This window comes from Gorilla gorilla, chromosome 23 (assembly GCF_029281585.2).
Source record: "Gorilla gorilla gorilla isolate KB3781 chromosome 23, NHGRI_mGorGor1-v2.1_pri, whole genome shotgun sequence".
NCBI lineage: Eukaryota > Metazoa > Chordata > Mammalia > Primates > Hominidae > Gorilla > Gorilla gorilla.
This window is the reverse complement of record NC_086018.1, coordinates 12,294,413-12,311,852: the sequence shown is the minus strand read 5'-3', so window position 1 is coordinate 12,311,852 and position 17,440 is coordinate 12,294,413.

The window sequence follows — 17,440 nt, the reverse complement described above, 5'->3', positions numbered from 1 at the left end:
ACTTGAATGCAGATGTCACAAAGTAGTTTCTGACAGTGCTTCTGTCTTGAATTTAGATGAAGATATTCCCTTTTCCAACGAAATCGTTAGAGCTATAAAAATATCCACTTGCAGATTCTACAAAAAGGGTGTTTCCAAACTGCCCTATCAAAAGAAACGTTGAACCCTGTTAGTTGAGGATACACATCACAAAGTAGTTTCTGAGAATGCTTGTGTCTAGATTTTATATGAAGATATTCCTATTTCCAACTAAATCTTCACAGTTATCCAAATATCCACTTGCAGATTTTACAAAAAGACTGTTTCCAAACTGCTGTTTCAAAGAAAAGTCGAACTGTGTTAGTTGAGGACACTCATCACAAAGAAGTTTCTGAGAATGCTTCTGTCTAGATTTCATATGAAGATATTCCCGTTTCCACCGAAATCATTAGAGCTATCCAAATACCCACTTACAGATTCTACAAAAAGAGTGTTACCAATCTGCTCTATCAAATGAAAGGTTCAACTTCGTTAGTTGAGGACACACATCATAAAGAAGTTTCTGAGAATGCTTCTGTCTGGATTTTATATGAAGATATTCCGTTTCCAACGAAATCTTCACAGTTATCCAAATATCAACTTGCAGATTCTACAAAAAGTGTGTTTCCAAACTACTGTATCAAAAGAAAGGATCAACTCTGTTAGTTGAGGACACACATCACAAAGAAGTTTCTGAGAATGCTTCTGTCTAGATTTTATATGAAGATATTCCCGTTTCCAACGAAATCTTCACAGTTATCCAAATATCCACTTGCAGATTCTACAAAAAGAGTGTTTGCAAACTGCTGTATCAAAAGAAAGGATGAACTGTGTTAGCTGAGGACACTCATCAAGAAGAAGTTTCTGAGCATGCTTCGGTCTAGATTTCATATGAAGATATCCCCGTTTCCAACGAAATCATTAGCTCTATCAAAATATCCACTTACAGATTCTACAAAAAGAGTGTTTCCAAACTCCTCTATCAAAAGAAAAGTTCAACTCCTTTAGTTGAGGACACACATCACAAAGAAGTTTCTGAGAATGCTTCTGTCTAGATTTTATATGAAGATATTCCCTTTTCCAATGAAATCTTCAGAGTCATCCAAATATCCACTTGCAGCTTCTACAAAAAGAGTTTTTCTAAACTGCTGTATCCAAAGAAAGTTTCATCTCTGTTAGTTGAGGACACACATCCCAAATAAGTTTCTGAGAATGCTTCTGTCTCGTTTTTATGGGAAGATATTTCCCTTTTCACCTTAGGCCTGAGAGCGCTCGAAATCTCCACTTGCAGATACTACAGAAAGAGTGTTCCAAACCTGCTCTAAGAAAGGGAATGTTCAGCTCAGTGAGTTCAATGCAGATATCACAAAGTAGTTTCTGAGAGAGCTTCTGTCTAGATTTTAGATGAAGATATTCCCGTTTCCAATGAAATCGTTAGAGCTATCCAAATATCCACTTGCAGATTCTACAAAAAGTGTGTTTCCAAACTGCTGTAACAAAGGGAAGGTTGAAATCTGTTAGTTGAGGACACACACCACAAAAAAGTTTCTGAGAACGCTTCTGTCTAGATTCTATATGACGATATTCCCGTTTCCAATGAAATCTTCACAGTTATTCAAATATCCACTTGCAGATTCTACAAAAAGAGTGTTTCCAAACTGCTCTATCAAAAGAAAGGTTCAACTCCGTTAGTTGAGGACACACGTCACAAAGAAGTTTCTGAGAATGCTTCTGTCTCGTTTTTATGGGAAGATATTTCAGTTTTCACCGTAGGCCGGAATGCGCTCGAAATGTCCACTTGCAGATACTACAGAAAGAGTGTTCCAAACCTTCTCTAAGAAAGGGAATCTTCAGCTTTGTGAGTTGAATGCAGATATCACAAAGTAGTTTCTGAGAGTGCTTCTGTCTAGATTTTAGATGAAGATATTCCCGTTTCCAACGAAATCGTTAGAGCTATCCAAATATCAACTTGCAGATTCTACAAAAAGAGTGGTTCCAAACTACTCTATGAAAAGAAAGGTTGAACTCTGTTAGATGAGGACACACATCACAAAGAAGTTTCTGAGAATGCTTCTGTCTAGATTTTATATGAAGATGTTCCCGTTTCCAACGAAATCTTCACATTAAACAAAATATCCACTTGCAGGTTCTACAAAAAGAGTGTTTCCAAACTGCTGTATCAAAGGAAAGGTTGTACTCTGTTAGTTGAGGACACACATCACAAAAAAGTTTCTGAGAATGCTTCTGTCTAGATTTTATATGAAGATATTCCCGTTTCCAACGAAATCTTCACAGTTATTCAAGTATCCACTTGCAGATTCCACAATAAGAGTGTTTCCAAACTGCTGTATCAATAGAAAGGATCAGCTCTGGTAGTTGAGGACACACATCCTAAAGAAGTTTCTGAAAATCCTTCTGTCTCTTTTTTATGGGAAGATATTTCAGTTTTCACCGTAGGCCTTAATGCGCTCGAAATGTCCACTTCCAGATACTACAGAAAGAGTGTTTCAAACCTGCTCTATGAAAGGGAATGTTCCGCTCTGTGACTTGAATGCAGATATCAGAAAGTAGTTTCTGACAGTGCTTCTGTCTAGAATTTAGATGAAGATATTCCCGTTTCCAACGAAATCGATAGAGCTATCCAAATATCCACTTACAGATTCTACAAAAGAAGTGATTCCAAACTGCTCTATCAACAGAAAGGTTTAAGTCTGTTAGTTGAGGACACACATCACAAAGAAGTTTGTGAGAATGCTTCTGTCTAGATTTTATATGAAGATATTCCCGTTTCTAACGATATCTTCACAGTTATCCAAATATCCACTTGCAGATTCTTCAAAAAGTGTGTTTCCAAACTGCTGTATCAAAAGATAGGTTCAACTCTGTCAGTTGAGGACACTCATCGCAAAGAAGTTTCTGAGAATGCTTCTGTCTAGATTTCATATGAAGATACTCCCCTTTCCAACGAAATTATTACAGCTATCCAAATATCCACGGACAGATTCTACAGAAAGGGTGTTTCCAAACTGCTGTATCAAAAGAAAGGTTGAACTCCGTTAGTTGAGGACACACATCACGAAGAAGTTGCTGAGAATGCTTCTGTCTGGAATTTAGATGAAGATATTCCCGTTTCCAACGAAATCTTCACAGTTATCCAAATATCTACCAGCAGATTCTACAAAAAGTGTGTTTCCAAACTACTGTAACAAAAGAAAGGTTGAACTCTGTTAGTTGAGGACACACATCACAAAGAAGTTTCTGAGAATGCTTCTGTCTAGATTTTATATGAAGATATTCACTTTTCCATCGAAATCTTCACAGTTATCCAAATATCCACTTGCGGATTCTACAAAAAGAGTGTTTCTAAACTGCTGTATCAAAAGAAAGGTCCAACTCTGTTAGTTGAGGACACACATCCAGTATAAGTTTCAGAGAATGCTTCTGTCTCGTTTTTATGGGAAGATATTTCCCTTTTCACCGTAGGCCTGAAAGCGCTCGAAATGTCCACTTGCAGATACTACAGAAAGCGTGTTCCAAACCTGCTCTAAGAAAGAGAATCTTCAGCTTTCTGAGTTGAATGCAGATATCACAAAGTAGTTTCTGAGAGTGCTTCTGTCTAGATTTTAGATGAAGATATTCCCGTTTCCAACGAAATCGTATGAGCTATCCAAATATCCACTTGCAGATTGTACAAAAAGGTGGTTCCAAACTACTCTATCAAAAGAAATGTTGAACTCTGTTCGATGAGGACTCACATCACAAAGAAGTTTCTGATAATGCTTCTGCCTAGATTTTATATGATGATGTTCCCGTTTCCAACGAAATCTTCACATTAAACAAAATATCCACTTGCAGGTTCTACAAAAAGAGTGTTTCCAAACTGCTGTATCAACGTAAAGTTTGAACTCTGTTAGTTGAGGACACACATCACAAAAAAGTTTCTGAGAATGCTTCTGTCTAGATTTTATAAGAAGATACTCCCGTTTCCAACGAAATCTTCACAGTTATTCAAGTATCCACTTGCAGATTCCACAAAAAGAGTGTTTCCTAACTGCTGTATCAAGAGAAAGGATCAACTCTGCTAGTTGAGGACCCATATCCTAAATAAGTTTCTGAGAATGCTTCTGTCTCTTTCTTATAGGAAGATATTTCAGTTTTCACCGAAGGGCTGAATGCGTTCGAAATGTCCACTTCCAGATACTACAGAAAGAGTGTTTCAAACCTGCTCTTTGAAAGGGAATGTTCAGCTCTGTGACTTGAATGCAGATGTCACAAAGTAGTTTCTGACAGTGCTTCTGTCTTGAATTTAGATGAAGATATTCCCTTTTCCAACGAAATCGTTAGAGCTATAAAAATATCCACTTGCAGATTCTACAAAAAGGGTGTTTCCAAACTGCCCTATCAAAAGAAACGTTGAACCCTGTTAGTTGAGGATACACATCACAAAGTAGTTTCTGAGAATGCTTGTGTCTAGATTTTATATGAAGATATTCCTATTTCCAACTAAATCTTCACAGTTATCCAAATATCCACTTGCAGATTTTACAAAAAGACTGTTTCCAAACTGCTGTTTCAAAGAAAAGTCGAACTGTGTTAGTTGAGGACACTCATCACAAAGAAGTTTCTGAGAATGCTTCTGTCTAGATTTCATATGAAGATATTCCCGTTTCCACCGAAATCATTAGAGCTATCCAAATACCCACTTACAGATTCTACAAAAAGAGTGTTACCAATCTGCTCTATCAAATGAAAGGTTCAACTTCGTTAGTTGAGGACACACATCATAAAGAAGTTTCTGAGAATGCTTCTGTCTGGATTTTATATGAAGATATTCCGTTTCCAACGAAATCTTCACAGTTATCCAAATATCAACTTGCAGATTCTACAAAAAGTGTGTTTCCAAACTACTGTATCAAAAGAAAGGATCAACTCTGTTAGTTGAGGACACACATCACAAAGAAGTTTCTGAGAATGCTTCTGTCTAGATTTTATATGAAGATATTCCCGTTTCCAACGAAATCTTCACAGTTATCCAAATATCCACTTGCAGATTCTACAAAAAGAGTGTTTGCAAACTGCTGTATCAAAAGAAAGGATGAACTGTGTTAGCTGAGGACACTCATCAAGAAGAAGTTTCTGAGCATGCTTCGGTCTAGATTTCATATGAAGATATCCCCGTTTCCAACGAAATCATTAGCTCTATCAAAATATCCACTTACAGATTCTACAAAAAGAGTGTTTCCAAACTCCTCTATCAAAAGAAAAGTTCAACTCCTTTAGTTGAGGACACACATCACAAAGAAGTTTCTGAGAATGCTTCTGTCTAGATTTTATATGAAGATATTCCCTTTTCCAATGAAATCTTCAGAGTCATCCAAATATCCACTTGCAGCTTCTACAAAAAGAGTTTTTCTAAACTGCTGTATCCAAAGAAAGTTTCATCTCTGTTAGTTGAGGACACACATCCCAAATAAGTTTCTGAGAATGCTTCTGTCTCGTTTTTATGGGAAGATATTTCCCTTTTCACCTTAGGCCTGAGAGCGCTCGAAATCTCCACTTGCAGATACTACAGAAAGAGTGTTCCAAACCTGCTCTAAGAAAGGGAATGTTCAGCTCAGTGAGTTCAATGCAGATATCACAAAGTAGTTTCTGAGAGAGCTTCTGTCTAGATTTTAGATGAAGATATTCCCGTTTCCAATGAAATCGTTAGAGCTATCCAAATATCCACTTGCAGATTCTACAAAAAGTGTGTTTCCAAACTGCTGTAACAAAGGAAAGGTTGAAATCTGTTAGTTGAGGACACACACCACAAAAAAGTTTCTGAGAACGCTTCTGTCTAGATTCTATATGACGATATTCCCGTTTCCAATGAAATCTTCACAGTTATTCAAATATCCACTTGCAGATTCTACAAAAAGAGTGTTTCCAAACTGCTCTATCAAAAGAAAGGTTCAACTCCGTTAGTTGAGGACACACGTCACAAAGAAGTTTCTGAGAATGCTTCTGTCTCGTTTTTATGGGAAGATATTTCAGTTTTCACCGTAGGCCGGAATGCGCTCGAAATGTCCACTTGCAGATACTACAGAAAGAGTGTTCCAAACCTTCTCTAAGAAAGGGAATCTTCAGCTTTGTGAGTTGAATGCAGATATCACAAAGTAGTTTCTGAGAGTGCTTCTGTCTAGATTTTAGATGAAGATATTCCCGTTTCCAACGAAATCGTTAGAGCTATCCAAATATCTACTTGCAGATTCTACAAAAAGAGTGGTTCCAAACTACTCTATGAAAAGAAAGGTTGAACTCTGTTAGATGAGGACACACATCACAAAGAAGTTTCTGAGAATGCTTCTGTCTAGATTTTATATGAAGATGTTCCCGTTTCCAACGAAATCTTCACATTAAACAAAATATCCACTTGCAGGTTCTACAAAAAGAGTGTTTCCAAACTGCTGTATCAAAGGAAAGGTTGTACTCTGTTAGTTGAGGACACACATCACAAAAAAGTTTCTGAGAATGCTTCTGTCTAGATTTTATATGAAGATATTCCCGTTTCCAACGAAATCTTCACAGTTATTCAAGTATCCACTTGCAGATTCCACAATAAGAGTGTTTCCAAACTGCTGTATCAATAGAAAGGATCAGCTCTGGTAGTTGAGGACACACATCCTAAAGAAGTTTCTGAAAATCCTTCTGTCTCTTTTTTATGGGAAGATATTTCAGTTTTCACCGTAGGCCTTAATGCGCTCGAAATGTCCACTTCCAGATACTACAGAAAGAGTGTTTCAAACCTGCTCTATGAAAGGGAATGTTCCGCTCTGTGACTTGAATGCAGATATCAGAAAGTAGTTTCTGACAGTGCTTCTGTCTAGAATTTAGATGAAGATATTCCCGTTTCCAACGAAATCGATAGAGCTATCCAAATATCCACTTACAGATTCTACAAAAGAAGTGATTCCAAACTGCTCTATCAACAGAAAGGTTTAAGTCTGTTAGTTGAGGACACACATCACAAAGAAGTTTGTGAGAATGCTTCTGTCTAGATTTTATATGAAGATATTCCCGTTTCTAACGATATCTTCACAGTTATCCAAATATCCACTTGCAGATTCTTCAAAAAGTGTGTTTCCAAACTGCTGTATCAAAAGATAGGTTCAACTCTGTCAGTTGAGGACACTCATCGCAAAGAAGTTTCTGAGAATGCTTCTGTCTAGATTTCATATGAAGATACTCCCCTTTCCAACGAAATTATTACAGCTATCCAAATATCCACGGACAGATTCTACAGAAAGGGTGTTTCCAAACTGCTGTATCAAAAGAAAGGTTGAACTCCGTTAGTTGAGGACACACATCACGAAGAAGTTGCTGAGAATGCTTCTGTCTGGAATTTAGATGAAGATATTCCCGTTTCCAACGAAATCTTCACAGTTATCCAAATATCTACCAGCAGATTCTACAAAAAGTGTGTTTCCAAACTACTGTAACAAAAGAAAGGTTGAACTCTGTTAGTTGAGGACACACATCACAAAGAAGTTTCTGAGAATGCTTCTGTCTAGATTTTATATGAAGATATTCACTTTTCCATCGAAATCTTCACAGTTATCCAAATATCCACTTGCGGATTCTACAAAAAGAGTGTTTCTAAACTGCTGTATCAAAAGAAAGGTCCAACTCTGTTAGTTGAGGACACACATCCAGTATAAGTTTCAGAGAATGCTTCTGTCTCGTTTTTATGGGAAGATATTTCCCTTTTCACCGTAGGCCTGAAAGCGCTCGAAATGTCCACTTGCAGATACTACAGAAAGCGTGTTCCAAACCTGCTCTAAGAAAGAGAATCTTCAGCTTTCTGAGTTGAATGCAGATATCACAAAGTAGTTTCTGAGAGTGCTTCTGTCTAGATTTTAGATGAAGATATTCCCGTTTCCAACGAAATCGTATGAGCTATCCAAATATCCACTTGCAGATTGTACAAAAAGGTGGTTCCAAACTACTCTATCAAAAGAAATGTTGAACTCTGTTCGATGAGGACTCACATCACAAAGAAGTTTCTGATAATGCTTCTGCCTAGATTTTATATGATGATGTTCCCGTTTCCAACGAAATCTTCACATTAAACAAAATATCCACTTGCAGGTTCTACAAAAAGAGTGTTTCCAAACTGCTGTATCAACGTAAAGTTTGAACTCTGTTAGTTGAGGACACACATCACAAAAAAGTTTCTGAGAATGCTTCTGTCTAGATTTTATAAGAAGATACTCCCGTTTCCAACGAAATCTTCACAGTTATTCAAGTATCCACTTGCAGATTCCACAAAAAGAGTGTTTCCTAACTGCTGTATCAAGAGAAAGGATCAACTCTGCTAGTTGAGGACCCATATCCTAAATAAGTTTCTGAGAATGCTTCTGTCTCTTTCTTATAGGAAGATATTTCAGTTTTCACCGAAGGGCTGAATGCGTTCGAAATGTCCACTTCCAGATACTACAGAAAGAGTGTTTCAAACCTGCTCTTTGAAAGGGAATGTTCAGCTCTGTGACTTGAATGCAGATGTCACAAAGTAGTTTCTGACAGTGCTTCTGTCTTGAATTTAGATGAAGATATTCCCTTTTCCAACGAAATCGTTAGAGCTATAAAAATATCCACTTGCAGATTCTACAAAAAGGGTGTTTCCAAACTGCCCTATCAAAAGAAACGTTGAACCCTGTTAGTTGAGGATACACATCACAAAGTAGTTTCTGAGAATGCTTGTGTCTAGATTTTATATGAAGATATTCCTATTTCCAACTAAATCTTCACAGTTATCCAAATATCCACTTGCAGATTTTACAAAAAGACTGTTTCCAAACTGCTGTTTCAAAGAAAAGTCGAACTGTGTTAGTTGAGGACACTCATCACAAAGAAGTTTCTGAGAATGCTTCTGTCTAGATTTCATATGAAGATATTCCCGTTTCCACCGAAATCATTAGAGCTATCCAAATACCCACTTACAGATTCTACAAAAAGAGTGTTACCAATCTGCTCTATCAAATGAAAGGTTCAACTTCGTTAGTTGAGGACACACATCATAAAGAAGTTTCTGAGAATGCTTCTGTCTGGATTTTATATGAAGATATTCCGTTTCCAACGAAATCTTCACAGTTATCCAAATATCAACTTGCAGATTCTACAAAAAGTGTGTTTCCAAACTACTGTATCAAAAGAAAGGATCAACTCTGTTAGTTGAGGACACACATCACAAAGAAGTTTCTGAGAATGCTTCTGTCTAGATTTTATATGAAGATATTCCCGTTTCCAACGAAATCTTCACAGTTATCCAAATATCCACTTGCAGATTCTACAAAAAGAGTGTTTGCAAACTGCTGTATCAAAAGAAAGGATGAACTGTGTTAGCTGAGGACACTCATCAAGAAGAAGTTTCTGAGCATGCTTCGGTCTAGATTTCATATGAAGATATCCCCGTTTCCAACGAAATCATTAGCTCTATCAAAATATCCACTTACAGATTCTACAAAAAGAGTGTTTCCAAACTCCTCTATCAAAAGAAAAGTTCAACTCCTTTAGTTGAGGACACACATCACAAAGAAGTTTCTGAGAATGCTTCTGTCTAGATTTTATATGAAGATATTCCCTTTTCCAATGAAATCTTCAGAGTCATCCAAATATCCACTTGCAGCTTCTACAAAAAGAGTTTTTCTAAACTGCTGTATCCAAAGAAAGTTTCATCTCTGTTAGTTGAGGACACACATCCCAAATAAGTTTCTGAGAATGCTTCTGTCTCGTTTTTATGGGAAGATATTTCCCTTTTCACCTTAGGCCTGAGAGCGCTCGAAATCTCCACTTGCAGATACTACAGAAAGAGTGTTCCAAACCTGCTCTAAGAAAGGGAATGTTCAGCTCAGTGAGTTCAATGCAGATATCACAAAGTAGTTTCTGAGAGAGCTTCTGTCTAGATTTTAGATGAAGATATTCCCGTTTCCAATGAAATCGTTAGAGCTATCCAAATATCCACTTGCAGATTCTACAAAAAGTGTTTTTCCAAACTGCTGTAACAAAGGGAAGGTTGAAATCTGTTAGTTGAGGACACACACCACAAAAAAGTTTCTGAGAACGCTTCTGTCTAGATTCTATATGACGATATTCCCGTTTCCAATGAAATCTTCACAGTTATTCAAATATCCACTTGCAGATTCTACAAAAAGAGTGTTTCCAAACTGCTCTATCAAAAGAAAGGTTCAACTCCGTTAGTTGAGGACACACGTCACAAAGAAGTTTCTGAGAATGCTTCTGTCTCGTTTTTATGGGAAGATATTTCAGTTGTCACCGTAGGCCGGAATGCGCTGGAAATGTCCACTTCCATATACTACAGAAAGAGTGTTTCAAACCTTCTCTAAGAAAGGGAATGTTCCACTCTGTGACTTGAATGCAGATATCACAAAGTAGTTTCTGACAGTGCTTCTGTCTAGAATTTAGATGAAGATATTCCCGTTTCCAACGAAATCGACAGAGCTATCCAAATATCCACTTGCAGATTCTACAAAAAGTGTGTTTCCAAACTACTGTATCAAAAGAATGGTTCAACTCTCTTAGTTGAGGACACACACCACAAAAAAGTTTCTGAGAATGCTTCTGTCTAGATTTTATATGACGATATTCCCGTTTCCAATGAAATCTTCACAGTTATTCAAATATCCACTTGAAGATTCTACAAAAAGTGTGTTTCCAAACTGCTGTATCAAAAGAAAGGTTCAACTCTGTTAGTTGAAGACACTCATTGCAAAGAAGTTTCTGAGAATGCTTCTGTATGGATTTCATATGAAGATATTCCCGTTTCCAAGGAAATCTTCACAGTTATTCAAATATCCACTTGCAGATTCTACAAAAAGAGTGTTTCCAAACTGCTCTATCAAAAGAAAGGTTCAACTCCGTTAGTTGAGGACACACATCACAAAGAAGTTTCTGAGAATGCTTCTGTCTCGTTTTTATGGGAAGATATTTCCCTTTTCACCTTAGGCCTGAAAGCGCTCGAAATCTCCACTTGCAGATACTACAGAAAGAGTGTTCCAAACCTGCTCTAAGAAAGGGAATGTTCAGCTCTGTGAGTTCAATGCAGATATCACAAAGTAGTTTCTGAGAGAGCTTCTGTCTAGATTTTAGATGAAGATATTCCCGTTTCCAATGAAATCGTTAGAGCTATCCAAATATCCACTTGCAGATTCTACGAAAAGTGTGTTTCCAAACTGCTGTAACAAAGGAAAGGTTGAAATCTGTTAGTTGAGGACACACACCACAAAAAAGTTTCTGAGAATGCTTCTGTCTAGATTTTATATGACGATATTCCCGTTTCCAATGAAATCTTCACAGTTATTCAAATATCCACTTGCAGATTCTACAAAAAGAGTGTTTCCAAACTGCTGTATCAATAGAAAGGATCAGCTCTGGTAGTTGAGGACACACATCCTAAATAAGTTTCTGAAAATCCTTCTGTCTGTTTTTTATGGGAAGATATTTCAGTTTTCACCGTAGGCCTTAATGCGCTCGAAATGTCCACTTCCAGACACTACAGAAAGAGTGTTTCAAACCTGCTCTATGAAAGGGAATGTTCCGCTCTGTGACTTGAATGCAGATATCAGAAAGTAGTTTCTGACAGTGCTTCTGTCTAGAATTTAGATGAAGATATTCCCGTTTCCAACGAAATCGATAGAGCTATCCCAATATCCACTTACAGATTCTAGAAAAGAAGTGATTCCAAACTACTGTATCATAAGAAAGGTTTAAGTCTGCTGGTTGAGGACACACATCACAAAGTAGTTTGTGAGAATGCTTCTGTCTAGATTTTATATGAAGATATTCCCGTTTCCAACGATATCTTCTCAGTTCTCCAAATATCCACTTGCAGATTCTTCAAAAAGTGTGTTTCCAAACTGCTGTATCAAAAGAAAGGTTCAACTCTGTTAGTTGAGCACACTCATCACAAAGAAGTTTCTGAGAATGCTTCTGTCTAGATTTCATATGAAGATACTCCCCTTTCCAACGAAATTATAACAGCTATCCAAATATCCACGGACAGATTCTACAAAAAGGATGTTTCCAAACTGCTCTATCAAAAGAAAGGTTGAACTCCGTTACCTGAGGACACACATCACGAAGAAGTTGTTGAGAATGCTTCTGTCTGGAATTTAGATGAAGATATTCCCGTTTCCAACGAAATCTTCACAGTTATCCAAATATCTACCAGCAGATTCTACAAAAAGTGTGTTTCCAAACTACTGTAACAAAAGAAAGGTTGAACTCTGTTAGTTGAGGACACACATCACAAAGAAGTTTCTGAGAATGCTTCTGTCTCGTTTTTATGGGAAGATATTTCAGTTTTCACCGTAGGCCCGAATGCGCTCCAAATGTCCACTTGCAGATAATACCGAAAGAGTGTTCCATACCTTCTCTAAGAAAGGGAATCTTCAGCTTTGTGAGTTGAATGCAGATATCACAAAGTAGTTTCTGAGAGTGCTTCTGTCTAGATTTTAGATGAAAATATTCCCGTTTCCAATGAAATCGTTAGAGCTATCCAAATATCAACTTGCAGATTCTACAAAAAGAGTGGTTCCAAACTACTCTATGAAAAGAAAGGTTGAACTCTGTTAGATGAGGACACACATCACAAAGAAGTTTCTGATAATGCTTCTGTCTAGATTTTATATAAAGATGTTCCCGTTTCCAATGAAATCTTCACATTAAACAAAATATCCACTTGCAGGTTCTACAAAAAGAGTGTTTCCAAACTGCTGTATCAAAGGAAAGGTTGAACTCTGTTAGTTGAGGACACACATCACAAAAAAGTTTCTGAGAATGCTTCTGTCTAGATTTTATATGAAGATATTCCCGTTTCCAACGAAATCTTCACAGTTATTCAAATATCCACTTGCAGATTCTACAAAAAGTGTGTTTCCAAACTGCTGTATCAATAGAAAGGATCAGCTCTGGTAGTTGAGGACACACATCCTAAATAAGTTTCTGAAAATCCTTCTGTCTCTTTTTTATGGGAAGATATTTCAGTTTTCACCGTAGGCCTTTATGCGCTCGAAATGTCCACTTCCAGATACTACAGAAAGAGTGTTTCAAACCTGCTCTATGAAAGGGAATGTTCCGCTCTGTGACTTGAATGCAGATATCAGAAAGTAGTTTCTGACAATGCTTCTGTCTAGAATTTAGATGAAGATATTCCCGTTTCCAACCAAATCGATAGAGCTATCCAAATATCCACTTACAGATTCTACAAAAGAAGTGATTCCAAACTGCTCTATCAACAGAAAGGTTTAAGTCTGTTAGTTGAGGACACACATCACAAAGAAGTTTCTGAAAATGCTTCTGTCTCGTTTTTATGGGAAGATATTTCAGTTTTCACCGTAGGCCCAAATGCACTCTAAATGTCCACTTGCAGATACTACAGAAAGAGTGTTCCAAACCTTCTCTAAGAAAGGGAATCGTCAGCATTGTGACTTGAATGCAGATATCACAAAGTAGTTTCTGAGGGTGCTTCTGTCTAGATTTTAGATGAATATATTACCGTTTCTAACGAAATCAATAGAGCTATCCAAATATCCACTTACAGATTCTACAAAAGAAGTGATTCCAAACTGCTCTATCAACAGAAAGGTTTAAGTCTGTTAGGTGAGGACACACATCCCAAATAAGTTTCTGAGAATGCTTCTGTCTCGTTTTTATGGGAAGACATTTCCCTTTTCACCTTAGGCCTGAAAGCGCTCAAAATCTCCACTTGCAGATACTACAGAAAGAGTGTTCCAAACCTGCTCTAAGAAAGGGAATGTTCAGCTCTGTGAGTTCAATGCAGATATCACAAAGTAGTTTCTGAGAGAGCTTCTGTCTAGATTTTAGATGAAGATATTCCCGTTTCCAATGAAATCGTTAGAGCTACCCAAATATCCACTTGCAGATTCTACAGAAAGTGTGTTTCCAAACTGCTGTAACAAAGGAAAGGTTGAAATCTGTTTGTTGAGGACACACACCACAACAAAGTTTCTGAGAATGCTTCTGTCTAGATTTTAGATGACGATATTCCCGTTTCCAAGGAAATCTTCACAGTTATTCAAATATCCACTTGCAGATTCTACAAAAAGAGTGTTTCCAAACTGCTCTATCAAAAGAAAGGTTCAACTCCGTTAGTTGAGGACACACATCACAAAGAAGTTTCTGAGAATGCTTCTGTCTCGTTTTTATGGGAAGATATTTCAGTTTTCACCGTAGGCCGGAATGCGCTCGAAATGTCCACTTGCAGATACTACAGAAAGAGTGTTCCAAACCTTCTCTAAGAAAGGGAATCTTCAGCTTTGTGAGTTGAATGCAGATATCACAAAGTAGTTTCTGAGAGTGCTTCTGTCTAGATTTTAGATGAAGATATTCCCGTTTCCAACGAAATCGTTAGAGCTATCCAAATATCTACTTGCAGATTCTACAAAAAGAGTGGTTCCAAACTACTCTATGAAAAGAAAGGTTGAACTCTGTTAGATGAGGACACACATCACAAAGAAGTTTCTGAGAATGCTTCTGTCTAGATTTTATATGAAGATGTTCCCGTTTCCAACGAAATCTTCACATTAAACAAAATATCCACTTGCAGGTTCTACAAAAAGAGTGTTTCCAAACTGCTGTATCAAAGGAAAGGTTGAACTCTGTTAGTTGAGGACACACATCACAAAAAAGTTTCTGAGAATGCTTCTGTCTAGATTTTATATGAAGATATTCCCGTTTCCAACGAAATCTTCACAGTTATTCAAATATCCACTTGCAGATTCTACAAAAAGAGTGTTTCCAAACTGCTGTTTCAATAGAAAGGATCAGCTCTGGTAGTTGAGGACACACATCCTAAATAAGTTTCTGAAAATCCTTCTGTCTCTTTTTTATGGGAAGATATTTCAGTTTTCACCGTAGGCCTTAATGTGCTCGAAATCTCCACTTCCAGATACTACAGAAAGAGTGTTTCAAACCTGCTCTATGAAAGGGAAAGTTCTGCTCTGTGACTTGAATGCAGATATCAGAAAGTAGTTTCTGACAGTGCTTCTGTCTAGAATTTAGATGAAGATATTCCCGTTTCCAACGAAATCTTCACAGTTATCCAAATATCCACTTGCAGATTCTACAAAAAGAGTGTTTGCAAACTGCTGTATCAAAAGAAAGGATGAACTGTGTTAGCTGAGGACACTCATCAAGAAGTTGTTTCTGAGACTGCTTCGGTCTAGATTTCATATGAAGATATTCCCGTTTCCAACGAAATCATTAGCTCTATCAAAATATCCACTTACAGATTCTACAAAAAGAGTGTTTCCAAACTCCTCTATCAAAAGAAAGGTTCAACTCCTTTATTTGAGGACACACATCACAAAGAAGTTTATGAGAATGCCTCTGTCTAGATTTTATATGAAGATATTCCCTTTTCCAATGAAATCTTCAGAGTCATCCAAATATCCACTTGCAGCTTCTACAAAAAGAGTTTTTCTAAACTGCTGTATCCAAAGAAAGTTTCATCTCTGTTAGTTGAGGACACACATCCCAAATAAGTTTCTGAGAATGCTTCTGTCTCGTTTTTATGGGAAGATATTTCCCTTTTCACCTTAGGCCTGAAAGCGCTCGAAATCTCCACTTGCAGATACTACAGAAAGAGTGTTCCAAACCTGCTCTAAGAAAGGGAATGTTCAGCTCTGTGAGGTCAATGCAGATATCACAAAGTAGTTTCTGAGAGAGCTTCTGTCTAGATTTTAGATGAAGATATTCCCGTTTCCAATGAAATCGTTAGAGCTATCCAAATATCCACTTGCAGATTCTACAAAAAGTGTGTTTCCAAACTGCTGTAACAAAGGAAAGGTTGAAATCTGTTAGTTGAGGACACACACCACAAAAAAGTTTCTGAGAATGCTTCTGTCTAGATTTTAGATGACGATATTCCCGTTTCCAATGAAATCTTCACAGTTATTCAAATATCCACTTGCAGATTCTACAAAAAGTGTGTTTCCAAACTGCTCTATCAAAAGAAAGGTTCACCTCCGTTAGTTGAGGACACACATCACAAAGAAGTTTCTGAGAATGCTTCTGTCTCGTTTTTATGGGAAGATATTTCCCTTTTCACCTAAGGCCCTAATGCGCTCGAAATGTCCACTTGCAGATACTACAGAAAGAGTGTTCCAAACCTTCTCTAAGAAAGGGAATCTTCAGCATTGTGAGTTGAATGCCGATATCACAAAGTAGTTTCTGAGAGTGCTTCTGTCTAGATTTTAGATGAAGATATTCCCGTTTCCAACGAAATCGTTAGAGCTATCCAAATATCAACTTGCAGATTCTACAAAAAGAGTGGTTCCAAACTACTCTATGAAAAGAAAGGTTGAACTCTGTTAGATGAGGACACACATCACAAAGAAGTTTCTGAGAATGCTTCTGTCTAGATTTTATATGAAGATGTTCCCGTTTCCAACGAAATCTTCACTTTAAACAAAATATCCACTTGCCGGTTCTACAAAAAGTGTGTTTCCAAACTGCTGTATCAATAGAAAGGATCAGCTCTGGTAGTTGAGGACACACATCCTAAATAAGTTTCTGAAAATCCTTCTGTCTCTTTTTTATGGGAAGATATTTCAGTTTTCACCGTAGGCCTTTATGCGCTCGAAATGTCCACTTCCAGATACTACAGAAAGAGTGTTTCAAACCTGCTCTATGAAAGGGAATGTTCCGCTCTGTGACTTGAATGCAGATATCAGAAAGTAGTTTCTGACAATGCTTCTGTCTAGAATTTAGATGAAGATATTCCCGTTTCCAACCAAATCGATAGAGCTATCCAAATATCCACTTACAGATTCTACAAAAGAAGTGATTCCAAACTGCTCTATCAACAGAAAGGTTTAAGTCTGTTAGTTGAGGACACACATCACAAAGAAGTTACTGAAAATGCTTCTGTCTCGTTTTTATGGGAAGATATTTCAGTTTTCACCGTAGGCCCAAATGCGCTCTAAATGTCCACTTGCAGATACTACAGAAAGAGTGTTCCAAACCTTCTCTAAGAAAGGGAATCGTCAGCATTGTGAGTTGAATGCAGATATCACAAAGTAGTTTCTGAGGGTGCTTCTGTCTAGATTTTAGATGAATATATTACCGTTTCCAACGAAATCAATAGAGCTATCCAAATATCCACTTACAGATTCTACAAAAGAAGTGATTCCAAACTGCTCTATCAACAGAAAGGTTTAAGTCTGTTAGGTGAGGACACACATCCCAAATAAGTTTCTGAGAATGCTTCTGTCTCGTTTTTATGGGAAGACATTTCCCTTTTCACCTTAGGCCTGAAAGCGCTCAAAATCTCCACTTGCAGATACTACAGAAAGAGTGTTCCAAACCTGCTCTAAGAAAGGGAATGTTCAGCTCTGTGAGTTCA